A 14321-nucleotide genomic window follows, 5' to 3' on the forward strand; every position below is an offset into this window, starting at 1 on the left:
GGGAAGACTTTCCCTTCCCTAAAATTTAAAATTTAAAATGCACCTCCTCTGAGCATAAGGGCAATGCTTTTTGCTTTCTGAGATGGAACAAAGTATTTTCTTGATGAAAAAAATATGATTTTGATTTTAAGCGGTAGGAACATTTTCCCATTGCATATTTTTCAGGCTGTGGAAACTAACAGTCCACCAAATATTTCAAATGTGAATTCTCAAACAGCTCTGCTGAAAGACGTGTTCCTTCTCACTTTGTATTATCCTCAGCACAGCCCTGAATGTTGTGATTCCAAACAATATTCTCTCAGCATCCCCTCGCCCCATATATCAGGGTATCATCCCCAAATTCCCTATGCATAAAGGAGGTTTTCCATTCCACTTGTAGAACCAGAAAAGCAGGAGGATAAAGTTAATGGGACGGAAATGAACAGAGGAAAAAAAAGAATTATATAATTTCATTTTAAAACCTTAAAATGCAGGGAAAAAAGACAAACGGAACAAACCTAACCTAAGCATGTGGTTCATAGACATGTACGTGAAAAAGTACAATGGCACAGACTCCTTTATCTAGTGAAAAACTGAACAGGGTCCCTTGAGCTTTGGTGTATAACGCTGTTTTACACCTTCTAAGAATCCAGCGTAGGAGATTAGTGGGTCTAATTCCTCTTTAAAAGGGAAAAAAAAAATCAGTTGCCTTAATCCATTTAACATTCAAACATCCCATTAACCTAAATTAACCGCTTTCTTGTAGGTTTTTAATTTAGCACACTGACCCCCCAAATGGAAAGGCCACTTACAATTACAAACGCCATAGTGCAGCCACCACACTTACTGACTTGCAGTCATCCTTATCATCCCAAACATGTTTCTCATCTTGGCAAGCAGGAAATCTTTTTTTCTCTGTGTGTGTGCATGTGCGTGTACTGGCAGTTTTTCACCTGCGTGCTTTTCTGTTAATGTTCCTGAACTTACGCAGCTTTGGCAAACTAATAAAGGGAAGGAAAGGGCTATCAGGCTGTTAATTTATTTCCTGAGGTTTCTATAGAAATGGTCCAAAGGGGAAAAAACCCAACCATAAAGTATGTATCTCAAGGAGAGCCCAGGAAAGTTTCCCTGCTTCACCTGGCAGCTCAGGTCTGCCACCTGCTTTGCAGGGTAAGGTGGGAATTCAGGCAGGAGGCTGCCACTGAAGGGGCAGGTTTAGTTTTCCTTGAAGGAACTTCCAGAAATCTTTCTCAGGCAGCTCTGAGCTCTCCTGGAAAACAAAATGTCAGGGTACTTTTCTTCATGCCAAAAGGGCCTTTTGAAGAGAGACAGAAGCAAATGCTTTCAGAATGGCCATGCCATGTTTCTGTCATGTGGAGCATACAAGGGAACTTCAGGCATGAGCATAAACTGGAGAAACAGTTCTGAAGCTCTTGAGATACAAGGACTTGTTTATGCAACTTGTTGACACGCCTTCACTGACGATGGTGCCCTGCATTATGCTGGAGAGAAAGCAGTGCCTGATTCATTTCAAAGACAGCTCCACGATGTATCAATAAGGGTAGCTTATTTAACTGGAAGGTATGTACAGAGGTAAGGTTGTAACTACCTCTGTCATCTATCTGGTCTGTTTGCTCGACTCTCTGTGGCATACGCCTCTGGCACACATTAGTCCGCTGGTCTCAACAGGCTATTGAGTCAGCTGAGCAATGAAAAGTGTCCTGCGTGCCCTTGCCCCAAAGCTGGTATGAAGATAATGGTAATTACAGGGTTGCATTTGTTATGCAGTACAACAGTGGTGTGAAGCTGTCACTGTGTGCTTACTCAGGTGAAGTGTCCCACCAAACCATTCATCCACAACAGGTCTGCCCAGCTTAGTCTGTCTCTGGGTAGCCTTGAGGTTGACCTACGCAGAGTCAAATGGTGAGAATTTCTGCCTGCTATTGCAAAAAAACCAGAAAATAAAGTATCTACTTTCTGTCTAATTCTCATTTTAGTTACCTAAACCAAAAATTGAGATTTGCTCCATGCTAATCCTGGAAGAGCCAAAACTCTGGTTTTAGCTTTCAAGTTGCTTGCACACAGGTGTCCAGATGTATCTCAGCATTTCCAGGGCTGAAAACTTGTTGCTGGCCCTACACCTGAGCCTGAATAAAATTTTCTTCTGCCTGCGGGGCCTCATGGACCCAAACACAGGTTATCTACTGAAGCCAGAGCTGGTTGCTGCTGTTTTATGAAAAGCTGGTGTCATACCAGTGTCTGCAGGGAGCCTGCTCTTTCCTTCCCTTCTCTCTGGTCCTTCATACAGTGAAGGACACATTCAGTTCTTGTATTTGCCTGTGAGAAACATAAACCTGCCTCTTTGCTAGCTCCCTGGCATGCACCCTGCACACCTTCATGGATTAGTCTGGCCCATTTGCACCAGCTGCTACACTCTATAGAAAAAACATTGTTAAGACTGAGAGAAAGTATCCTAGAAGAGGGTTTCGCTCTACAAGTTAGGGTACTTGTGTCCCAAAGACCACAAGGCACCCAGACAAGCTCCTTTTCTCCTTCCTCCCCAGTGATTAGCTTACAGCAAAGAGCTGGATTCGCTGTGTGTGACCTGACAAGCTGGGGGTCTTTTTGTCACTTTTCTAACTCTGTTTTCACTGAGAAGTGATGAGACCCCATAGCAGGTAATATAGCAGAGGCTCAGGTTATCTTGGTAGTTATTAACGTTTCAGAGCAACTCAGTATTGTATGCAGAAGGATTATACTTAACCTCCTGACACCTACCAGAAGGGCAGCTCATCAGAACAAAAGTACTGTTCCTCACCACACACATCCACACCTCTTTCCAATGCCTTCACCGTGGATTGGTGCAGAACACTGGTCTATCTTCTCTTATTCAGGCCAGTCAAGCGATTCAGGGAAAGATTTAGTCCACTAAGCAAAAACATGTCTGTTATTTCTTAGATTCAGCTCTCCTTTTGAATTAAAAAGGAATTAAATCCACTGAAATCCCAGTGGATCCACCAGCCTCCCAGTCATCTGTTTTAACAGGGAATGAAACAAATTTAATCTCCGTAGATCGTATTGCACACCGCATCGCCAGCTGTCTTCTAGCAGGGGCTGCCGTTGCTCAAAGGTCACAGCACAAATCCCTTGATTAAAAAACAACAACAAATGTTTTAAATGGGTAAGACCATAAGACATTGCCATAAAGCAGATTATGTGAAGTAGATACTGTTAAAACAGTTTTAACGCCTCTTTCAGGCGTGAGTTTAGTTATCTGAAAGCATATTAGAGACAGCAATAAAATTTAATGGCCAGCAGTAAAATGTTTATGCACGGCCCTGAACACAGCGTTGCCCAACCACAGAGAGTGTTAAAGCCGCTTTGCGGGTCAGTCGTACCCAGCAAATGGAATCTGGGCCCCAGGTGGAGCTGGCATTAGATCTGCTTGGGGAGAGCTCAGCAGGGAGACCCTGGAGAGCCCACAAACAGGGAAGCGAGGAAAGCAGTGCCGCTGCAGGGCTGACAGGGCCGGAGCTCTGGCTCTCGCTTCCTGAGGAGCTGATTCAGTTGGAAAGTCCACGTGGTGTGTGTGCGTGTGTGTTAAGACACAGTCCCTGAGTAGATAGCATTGCGTTTCAACCTAAAAGCAATTGTTTTTTTCCAGCCCAGCATGAAGGCTGGAGTTCTTTCAAGCTGCCTTATGCAGACGGCAGGACCCTGGTTTTACAAGGTAATAGCAGGGTGCCTTGACTCTTTGCTCAGTTATGTGGTGGTGCATCCTAGGACCTGCCAGCATCTTGCCATGCCATGCCAGAGGTGGTACTGATGGTCATCTGACATCAGCTACAAACTTCGGATGGACCAGCCCTGGGAGTGTAAACCTGTCACTGCATATAGACACCAGTAAAGACCTGGCCCTACAAAAAAGACAAGTCTCTTATCTTTACCTGAAGAAAAAAAAAAAAAAAAAAAAAAAAAAAGGAAATGTATAAAATTTTGTGGGTCACATTTACGGTGAGTATTTAGAATGACAACAGAATGAGAGGCAGGTAGTAGGAGTCCACGCCACTAGCCAAGATGCCAGGTTGGGATTCAGAAATCTGATCTTTCTTTTCTGATCTGTCAAAGACTGTGATGTGCCATGCTGCCAGTCACTTTACAAGCCACCCCTTCCCATCTGTGCTTCTATTTAGACTGCTAGATTTCTGCTTTTGCATGCATTTGCGCAGCACCTAAACATGATGGTCTGGAGTGGAGTACCTAAGCATTTCCATCATAAGAAGTAACCTCGGTCTGTCAGTGTAAGAAAACCTCTGCAGTATGATGGTCTGAAAGGTGCTGCATAAAGACACAGGAGGTGGATTGTAATGTGAACTCTTTTCTGCAGTCATATTCCTTTCATAAATTTATCCTGTTTCCAAAGTGAGCACATATGCTTTTGGCTTTTGAATTCTGTTTGCCTCTTTCTTAAGCACACAAGTCTCCCAGGGTTTTTGCTTCAGACAGCAAGCCAGCTGGCTACACCTGGCTGCATGGTGGCCTGATGCTGCCTGTGTAGCTGCTCGGCCTCTTCAAAGCTCAAGAGCTCATTTAATATCAAGGGCCCTATTCCCTGTTAGGGCCAAAGCTCAGCAACAGCTTGTGACGCAGTTAGTCAAGTGCTCTACTCCCAGGTCTGGTTCCTGGGCTTGTGCTGTTCCTGTGCTTTTGCCCTTCCCTCAGATTGCTGGGAGCCTTGGCTGTGCAACAGGGAGAGCACAGTCTCCCATGGGAGAGCTCCTTCTGCTCAGGCACAGAAAGCAGTGCCCTCCCCTGCCTGCATCTCTCCAGACCAGGGTGGGATGTGGACACATCTTTGGTAGAAAGCGGGCAGAAAAGGGAAATCAAGAGATGGTCAGTTCAGAGAGTCCCCTGTTCATCCCAGCTGAAGCCTCAAAAATCCAAACAGGAGAGGAGCTGGAACACTGCCATAGGTAACAGGCAGTGATGCATATTCAGAATGACTGGAGCAAGCAGAGATGTATGCATGAGCACAGCTTTTTGTTTTCCTCAGAGCATGCATTACAATATTCCTTAAATAAGTAAAAAAATGGTTTTAGTTGTATTTGTTTTCAGCTGGGAGGTGTGGATAGGCAAGGAAGTGACTGGGAAGGGGGCTTGCATTTTGATTTGCAAACTGGCTAACTTCTTATGCTTTTACCTCCCTCATCTTTGCTTGTCTCCCAGGACTATGCTAGCCTGTCTTGCAGAGTAAAGCAGGGAAGGGGTTTTGTTACACAAACAACACGTTTTCACCTTCATTTTTTCCTGCTGTTTATTGCTAGCCAGTCTGCATGGCCTGGATGCCTGGGGGACATGCCCTCAACAGGGTCCACTGAAGGGCTGCAGTGAGATCTGCTAAGTGCTTCCACGCTGGGCCAGGCTGGTGCATTTACACATTATTGAAATGTTCTGTTATTTTATAAATAGGTACAGTGATGCCTGCAGCATGTCACCACCATTTATCAGGAGTCTTTCTGATATTATACCCTAACCCCAGAGCTCAGAGGTGCTGGAGAGCATTCAATGTACCTCCTCAAGGTGAATAAACCAGTCGTTGGCCTTGCTTCAGGATACTGTGTTCATGAAACTGAAGTGCTGCTGTCATTGCTTATCAATACCTTGCCTTTACCGTGCATCTACTGATTACATTCAGATATGGCTCAGCCTGGTTATACTTAAACTTTATTTGACATGTGTGGAATTTTACTCATGTACCTAGCAATACAACTTGGTGATTATTACACGGCTGTTAGGTTTGGCTACTTATGAGACTGATCAACCAAGCCAACAAGTAATGAATTCTCTTTACAGCTAGCTGTCCTCATTTGGATAAGCAATTGACTACACAAGAGGCTGTTTTTAATTTGTGTTCATAGTACACAGCTCAGCTGATACTTCTCATATGGTACAAGGGAACATCTCACCTTTTTTCCATCAGTTATGCACTGCTTCCCTCTCCATCATGCCATACCTGGCAACTGCAGCAAGAGTTATTTCACTCTTTTTTTCTTCGTGATTTTGGAACAGAAACTTATGTGCTTCTTGGCTCAAGTGGGTGAACAGTCTCCTGAAATCACCAAATCCTAGACTCAGGAAGCAATGGGAATATAAAGTTTTAAGCCCACCCATTTTGAACACAAGCTATGTGAAGTGAATATATATCTTTTTGATGAATTTTAGTAGTTAAGTCACAGACAGCTTCCAGTATTAAGGGTGCTACACTATGAGTTTAAATTTATTTTTTTTTTATGAGTCTTAAAAAAGACTGCGCTTTGAAGGGGTCTGCATTTACTGGCTATATAGGAAATATAGACTATTAAAGTGTTAGTTAAGTCAAGAATAGATGCCTCCTTATGTGTTCTAACCAGCCAGATCATCAGCTAGTATAAATGAACTAAGACTCATAAATGCCACAGATATTTATAGATCTAGTCCAAAGGTCTCCCCCCACAACACGATTCATCTGTTCTCTCTCTTCTTCATGTTAGACAACAGGAGACTTTTTGTTTGGTTTGGTTGGGTTTTTTTTGCCAAATGTGTATGTGTATGGGAAAATGTATTAGAACTTAGGAAATTACTACAAAGGAGATGAAGTTTTTGTGTGCACCAAAATTGCCTTTGCATTTGGAAAGTGGGAGGAGAAGAGAAAGTAGGGAAATGGAATAAAAAAAGAAAAAGGAAAAAAAAATAAAAATCCATCCTTGTTGCATAATGTACCTTGTGGGCATTTTTAAGAGCAGTGGAATTACATGTTACTTATTGGTAATCACACGTCTAACAAGGTGTTCAGTATCTGCTGACTTAAGTAGCTAAAAGAAGCAGAGGTATTTCTTTTATCAATATTTTAAAGTCTTGTAAAATCCCTGCTAACTGGATTATCACCATGCTAGAGCTGTCATTGTGCAGGTCTAGCTGCCAGACTAGGATGAAAAACAGAAGTGTGCGTGTCTGTCTGTGCCTGTGCTTGTATACAGTTTTGTCCCTCTTTCTCTTTGATTTAAAGAGAGATCTGGGACATTTCCACTGGGTCTGTGCACAGGAGTATTCCACAGCTAACTGGCAGGTAGAAAACATGGGACACTTTTTCTAATAAGGAGAGCTGAAGACAAATACAAGCTTTTACTGCCTATCCCAGTGATTCCAAAACCATTAGAAGCCTTACACACACCCTGAAAAACAGGATGACAATGGAGATAATTTAAAAAAAAAATCACTATTGAGTTTTCTTTCTGCTTGAGTCAGGCTCTGAAGCATTAGAATTCATATTTCTTAAAAATGAAGAGCTCCAAACCCTTTCATTTTTAAGTAAATTTCCAACATAACAACCTCTAGAAAATGGGGATTTAAGGAAATAGAACTACTATGCAGTTCCGAGTAGATTAGAAAAATCACCACCACCTATTTCAAAACTAACAGCAGTGGGAGGAAAAAAAACTGTATTGGTTTTAGAGACGAATACATTAACCCACACGTTATTAAGGAAACAGAAACAATTTTCTTCCAACTGTAATGAAGAGTGTAATTGCATGAGTCCTTACAAGCCACTTTCAATTAGTCAGCACCGCTCAGGACCAGTTATTGGTTGTTTTTCTGAGGTGAGCCACAGAGGGAGTGGGAAAAGGTGCTTAGTTAGGTTGGTATCTAGCTTATTTCTTGAGTTGTGGTTGTGGCCCTGGAGGATCTGGTCTTCTCAGAAACAAGAAGCATTGAGGAAAAGGGAAAGGGTACTTGTTAGGAATGGGGAGTAGAAGTAGATCTCATCAGGACTTCAAACCACACTCTACTGCTTCCTGATGCATGAGCCTATCTCCCTCTGAAGTCACTAGGAATACTTGGGGCTTGTTTTCAAGCTATAGGATCTACTGTACTGAAGGTAAAATGAGCTCTTTAAACTGAAAGCTTTCTGCTGTGGAAGAGGGTGGTCTTCCTTCTCATCCTGATTCTCTCCTTTTCCTTGTGCAAACGTGTGTGATGCCTGCTGAACTGATTCAGCCCCCAAAGCAGGCAAAAAGCACCCTACTTTTCACTGGCTGTGGCTTTTCTGATCACCTATTGAGAAGAATCAATTCACCAAAGATCAGGCGAGCATCAAAACCTGTGTAGATAAGCAGAGACACCACAGAGCAGTGCTGCTTTTTTTTGGTGTCACCAAGATTAGTTCTGTCTGTCTCACCTTATTGCACCTTAAAGAACAGAGAATAAGGCACCATTGGCAAATGTTGGAGGGCTAGGGGAATAGGTTGTGGATGAGTGTAGTTGGAGTTTCTGAAGCTGGCAGACTTCAGTGAGAAGATCTGTCACACCTTAAGCTTTGGCCTAGAGGCCACATGCTCTATGCTAGCTCTTGAGAAGGCTGTGATCATTCTTGTCTATTGCCACATATTGTAGAGGAATGAAGCTGGGTTAATTAGTATTGACAATACACAACTGTTGGCTGGCTTCAGGGGTGTTGGTTTGGCCGATGTAGACAAGGTGCAGCTGTGGCTGGTTAAGTGGTTGAGAGCCAGTGAAGAGAGAGCAGCCGAGGAAGAGGTGGAGAGAGGAAGAAGCAGAGAGAAGAGAGAGAACACATGCCTGAGATGAGGAGAAGGCAGCAGAGGGACTGTATGAAGAGTATATTGGTATATGACAGTAAAAGACCTAGTTGCAGCTTGATAGTTTGGAGAGTGCTGTGACAACATATCATAAATATTATATAGCTGCATTATAGATTAGGAGATTATAATCATTATAGGATTAAGCTAGAAACAGAACTTGGCTGAATGTGAGGAAAATAGTTTAAAATTAAGAGCAAATGTTCTGTCAGTGAATTTTTCTAGGACAGGGGTCCTCAAACTATGGCCCATTGGCCAGATACGGCCCCCCAGGGTCCTCAATCTGGCCCCCGGTACTTACAGAACACCCCACCACCACCACCCGGGGGATGGGAGGGAAAACCAAGCAGCCACAGGTGACTGCCTGCTGCTTCATCTGCATGCTGGCCCCCTGTTTAAAATGTTTGAGGATCCCTGTGCTAGGAGAATAACTTTAGAGATTCAAAACTTTTTTATTCAGATTGGACAGCACTGGGTGAAAACTACAGTCTATGCCTCGGTACAGCTGTTGTAACAGCTTTGAGCCATATCAAAGAGATGTTTGATTCCTGCAGTCTGGTTTCTCTGATATTTTTAATAGTTTGGCTGATTCAATGACAAACAAGGAAAGTGGCAGGATTTCAGATGTAGATAGAAGTCAACTAGGAGTTTGAATGGCTTAATCTAATCCTCCTATAGAGGACTATCCATAGCAGTGTAATGACTTCTAAAACTAAATCAGTTCTTGAATGACAGGTTTTTCTTGAGATCATGACTATAGTGCAGCTACCCTTATTTACACAGCAGTTCCCAATTCTGTTCACAATTAATCTAAACCTCTCTGTTGACACTAGCACACTTACTCATGCAATTTTGTAAGTAAGAGCACAGTCAGGCCTCTGGAGAGAAAAATCTCTTTATTTCCTGGAGCCACATATTCCCCAACTGCTTGTTATTTCCAGGATTTTCTATTTCTCCTGGCATGAAGGTACATTTCTCACTTTAAATTGACTTAATCCAATCATCTTTCTGTTCTTCTGCCTCTTGTACTGTGTTTGTTTCCCCTAGAACACACTCACTGCACCCGTTACTGTAATGATTTAACGGTTCTTAAATCTCTTCAGCCCTCATCAGCTATCTTTCAGTTTTCCTGCTGCAATATTTAACAGAGCTGTACTGGAGGAGGGAATGGAGGAAAGGGAGAAAGGACACCTGACATTAAACTGTTTTCCAGGAGAGTGACTTTTCAATAGGGATCTATGAATTGGGCTCTTTTACCTTTCCAGCTTATACAGTCAATTGTTAAATCTTTTTTTTAAAAAAAAAAAAGTTTTAATTCGATTTTATGATCAAAGATCAAACCCTTATTTCTACAGGGAAAAATAAAAAACCAAACTGATCTATCTTCAAAGAACTAATCAAAACTGAAAGTGTGACTGGTGGAAAAATGGGATGGCAGAGATTTCATCTCATCTTGAAGATGGACAGAAGTTAATGACAGTACTCTCTCTGCACCTTTCTCTTGGCATCTCTCATGTACATTTATATTTTCCTTCCTTTCCCAGTGGAATCTTTGTTTTGAGAAATTTTAAAGACTTTTTGTGGAATAAATATTTTCTTGCCCCTGTCTATGTCTTTGGCTATTTGCACATTACTCTACAAAACACAAGCTCCCCCTCGTGCTCCTCTCCACAGCTGTACCTGTGCTGTGGGCCGTGTGATGCATGATGCAGAGGGAAATGCAGGGCATCCTTGGAGAAGGATGGGTTTTACAGGACGGCAGTTCAAAGCTCTCTTCACAACTTACTGCATAATGCTGCTAAAATAGATATCCTCTACTGTATCTTCTAGAAATCTCCATGTCCTGGTTTTGGCTGAGATAGAGTTAATTTTCCTCTTAGTGGCTGGTGCAGGGCTGTGGTTTGGATTTGGTGTGAGAACCATGTTGATAACACACTGATGGTCTGGGTTGTTGCTGGGTGGTGTTTGTGCTAAGTCAAGGACCTTTCAGTTTCTCAGGCCCCGCCAGTGAGGGGACTGGATTGGCACAAGAAATTGGGAGGGGACACAGCCGGGACAGCTGACCTGACCTAGCCAAAGAGGTGTCCCATACCATGGCACGTCATGCTCGGAATATAAACTAGGAGGGGGGGGTTGGCCAGGGCCTGCCGATCACTGCCGGGGGGCTGGCTGAGCATCGGTGAGCCGGTGGTGAGCAGTTGTGTTGGGCATCACTTGTGTTCTTTCCTCCCTGCCCTTTGGATTTCATTCCTCTCCCCTTCTCCTTCCCTTTCATTATAACTTATTGTTATTATTGTTATTGTTGGTTTTGTTTTGTTTTATTTAAATTATTAACTTATTCTTATCTCAACCCTTGAGTTTTACATTCCTTTCTGATTCTCCTCCCCATCCCGGGGTGGGGGAGTGAGTGAGTGGCTGTGTGGTACTCAGTTACTGGCTGGGCTTAAATCATGACACTCCAAAAATCATTTATCCAGATCCCAGTGCTGCAGGTTATTCAAGGAACAGCCTAGCAATGCCTTCCATCTTGTTCAGGTATTGGCAATGTCTTGCAAGGGAGACTGTCTCCTGCTGAAATATCCCATTTCATAAAAAACACAAGTGTTTTTTAGAAGTATTGAAGGAGATACTGCAGTGCTAAGAATGATACTCAGAGAGACAGCTGGATGTGCTAAGTAAAGCTGAGATCAGGAGATATAACAGGAATTCAGCAATGAGCAATGAAACTGTGTATTACCTGAGATTTATACCTTTCTGCAGCTCCTGTATTGCTGGTTTTACTAAGAAAAAAAAGACCCTCAGGAAAGTGCTGGGTAAGATATACAGGTGATGTGTTTGCACCAGGCAATTCTAAGGATGCTGCAGAGGCTGCTGCATCCAGAAAATTATAGAGGTCCCTTTAAGCATGGGACAATCTGTTATATTGGTGTACAATAGCTTCAGGAGCTTGAAGTTCAGATCAGACCTGCAGGCCTTACAACTGGTGGTGAAAATAGAGAGAAAGTGGAGTGGGAAATTCCCCTGCCCAGGGGATAAGAAAGCTGCAGGGGTACAAGATAGTTAAAGCAAAGCTCTCCTCTCAGCAGGAGGTGCGGTGTTCAGAACTCCCAACAATATATCTTCTAGCCAATCTTAGCTGCTGGCAAGCTCAAATAATTGAAACAGGCAGTTAAATGAAGGAAAAAGTGAAGCACTTTTGGAAAGCTTTTTGTCTGCTGGAGGAGGTGCTCCATGGCCAAGAGCTGGAGCCATGACAGACCAGTTCCAGTCTGCATCAGTAACCATTGCTCTACGTCCACCTCCCAGAGGCCAGGCTGGCCTTTGGCAGCAAGGTGGTACAATCCGTCACTGACCTTCCAAGTCTTGCTCAAGCAAGCAATGCTGGCAATACAGAAGCAAGCACTTTCGCTGTCCAAAAGGGTTGCCAGAATAAAAGTATCGAATGTACGCTTGAAATGGCCTGGTGTTAAGGAGGATCTCATGGTGTAAGAACTCATGGAAACAAGAGCTACCTGACTTTTGCTTCCTTGTTTCAGTCAGTAAGTGACTACTGGGAGAATGCATATGAACTTGCACAAAGAGCATCATAGCAGATGTTCTGGTATATAATGTAACTCTGAGATCAAGTAAGCAAAGCTTTAGTAGGCTCTTGTCAGAGAAAGAAAAAGATTTCTTTCTGAGACAAGGGTGGTCCTGTGGCAAATAGACTGTTCAGACACAAGAGATATGGGTCGGATATAGAGGTACGTGAAGACTTCTGCAACCTGAGGTTAAGAAAGTCAGTTCTCTTGGAACATGTAGGGAAACTGACTTTTTTTAGTGTGCAGCTAACATAACCTGTTGATGACATCTGGGTTAGGGTGCCTGAATTTGGTTGGATAACCAATGTATCAGAGAGAGCTCTCCCTGACTTCAGAGGCTTACTGAGAGTGTATGTGCTAAGGCAGAGTTAACTGATTATTATGATGATGAGAGATCCAGAACTCACAACACACCTGTTCACAGTCACAGAAATAAATCCTCCTTGCCAATACTTTGCATCCATAGAAACATCCCAAAGCAGCTCAGGAATGCTAAGGCACACATACTAGAAGCCAGCAACAGCTATGCATTAACAATTATTCATGGTTTTACTGCGTTCATCAGTATAACTGAGCTCCAAACAGAATCTATTATAACTATAATCTACAAGACTGCCTGTTGTTACATTATAGGGCTATTAGGAGGGGAACTTTTCTCTTTTAGATTGCCTCATAAATTTGTACATAAACAGCCTTTCTAGAAACTTTTTTTTTTTTTTTGACTCAGAAAGTTGGAGATTGCTTTGTATCCGTGTTATTCAGTGTGAAAGCCCGGAGGTGGAGTGAGAAACAGGAGTTAAGATCAGTCATTGATTCTGGATGATCAACTTGAGAGCGATAGCATAGGCTGTATATTCCTGAAAATGAGTATCTACAAAGTGGACTCCTGAATCTGAACTAATCACCCTGAGCCCTCTCAGGCTGAAAGGAGAGGAACTGTGTGCAATTTATCTCAACATAAAATAGACATTTAGAAGAAGTTAGATGGATTGTGTTCCAGATGTGTATTTATTTCTGCCCACTGACTGTGAAGAAGGTATAATAGCACAGGTACAGACCCTCACACTGTACACATACGAAGTTAGGCGAGGTAAATCACAGCCCTGGGTCTAATCCTGTGAGGCAGAGTTTACATATTCCACTGACACCAGCTATAGAGGCTAGGTGCTTCTGGGAAATCTGGAGAGCAACCACATTGTGTTCAAACCCAAAATGGAGACACTCTAGATAGATAACTGTCTTTGGAAATGGTTGCCTTAAAAAAGCACATTAAATGTTCTTCATCTCACAAGCATTGTTGTTAGCAGTAGAAGGTATTTACATTGCTTTGCTTGAATTAGTTAACTATGTTCTCTAATCGACCGTCTTGAGGAACTTATAGAAAGATCCCAGAATATGAATCTTCTATTTCATGTGGTGTGAACGCGCTTCAGGGGGGACTTTGAATCCTCTCACAATCCACAGCAACTCATTGCAGTCCTGCAAGACAGCTGGGTCAGCCTCAATTGCTTCATATCAGATTCAGTTTCTTAATTGGAGACTATGGTGGAGAAATTTTGTGAAATTACAGCAAAAATAGTTCAATTAAGTCCATTTTGCTTCTGAAAATGGAGCCAGTGTATGAACTGGCCATCTTCCTTCTCAGCAAAACTTAAAAATAACTAAATGAAGCTAACATTTTCCAACTCAACAATTCTGTAATGCACAGCATTTAGGTAGGGAATAAAATAAGGTTTCTTAACTGACCCAGAAATTATGACCAAGGCCCAAGAAATTGCCCATTCCTAGCAAGAGGAGGAAATGCAAATTGTTCAGCTACAAAAATAAAAGGTGAACGAAGGGCTATATACACTCAAAAGTCTGGCTATAAGAGAGGGAACTTTTCACGAGAAGTGATCAGTGACCAATATCATGATGCACAGATTACTATAGATGGTATTCTATATCTGAAAAGATGCTTCTCACTCTAATCTTTAAGCAAAAGCAGGAGAAAATTCAGGAACAGACCACAGTCTCTCTACTGATTTCAGTGGATCCAGTTAGTAGCTTGAATACAGCATGGCTGAATATTTCAGCTTGCACTGGGGCTGAATTCAAACCTTGTTACCATGGAAGATGCAGAGCT

This window comes from Falco rusticolus, chromosome 9 (genome assembly GCF_015220075.1).
Source record: "Falco rusticolus isolate bFalRus1 chromosome 9, bFalRus1.pri, whole genome shotgun sequence".
Taxonomy (NCBI): Eukaryota; Metazoa; Chordata; class Aves; order Falconiformes; family Falconidae; genus Falco; species Falco rusticolus.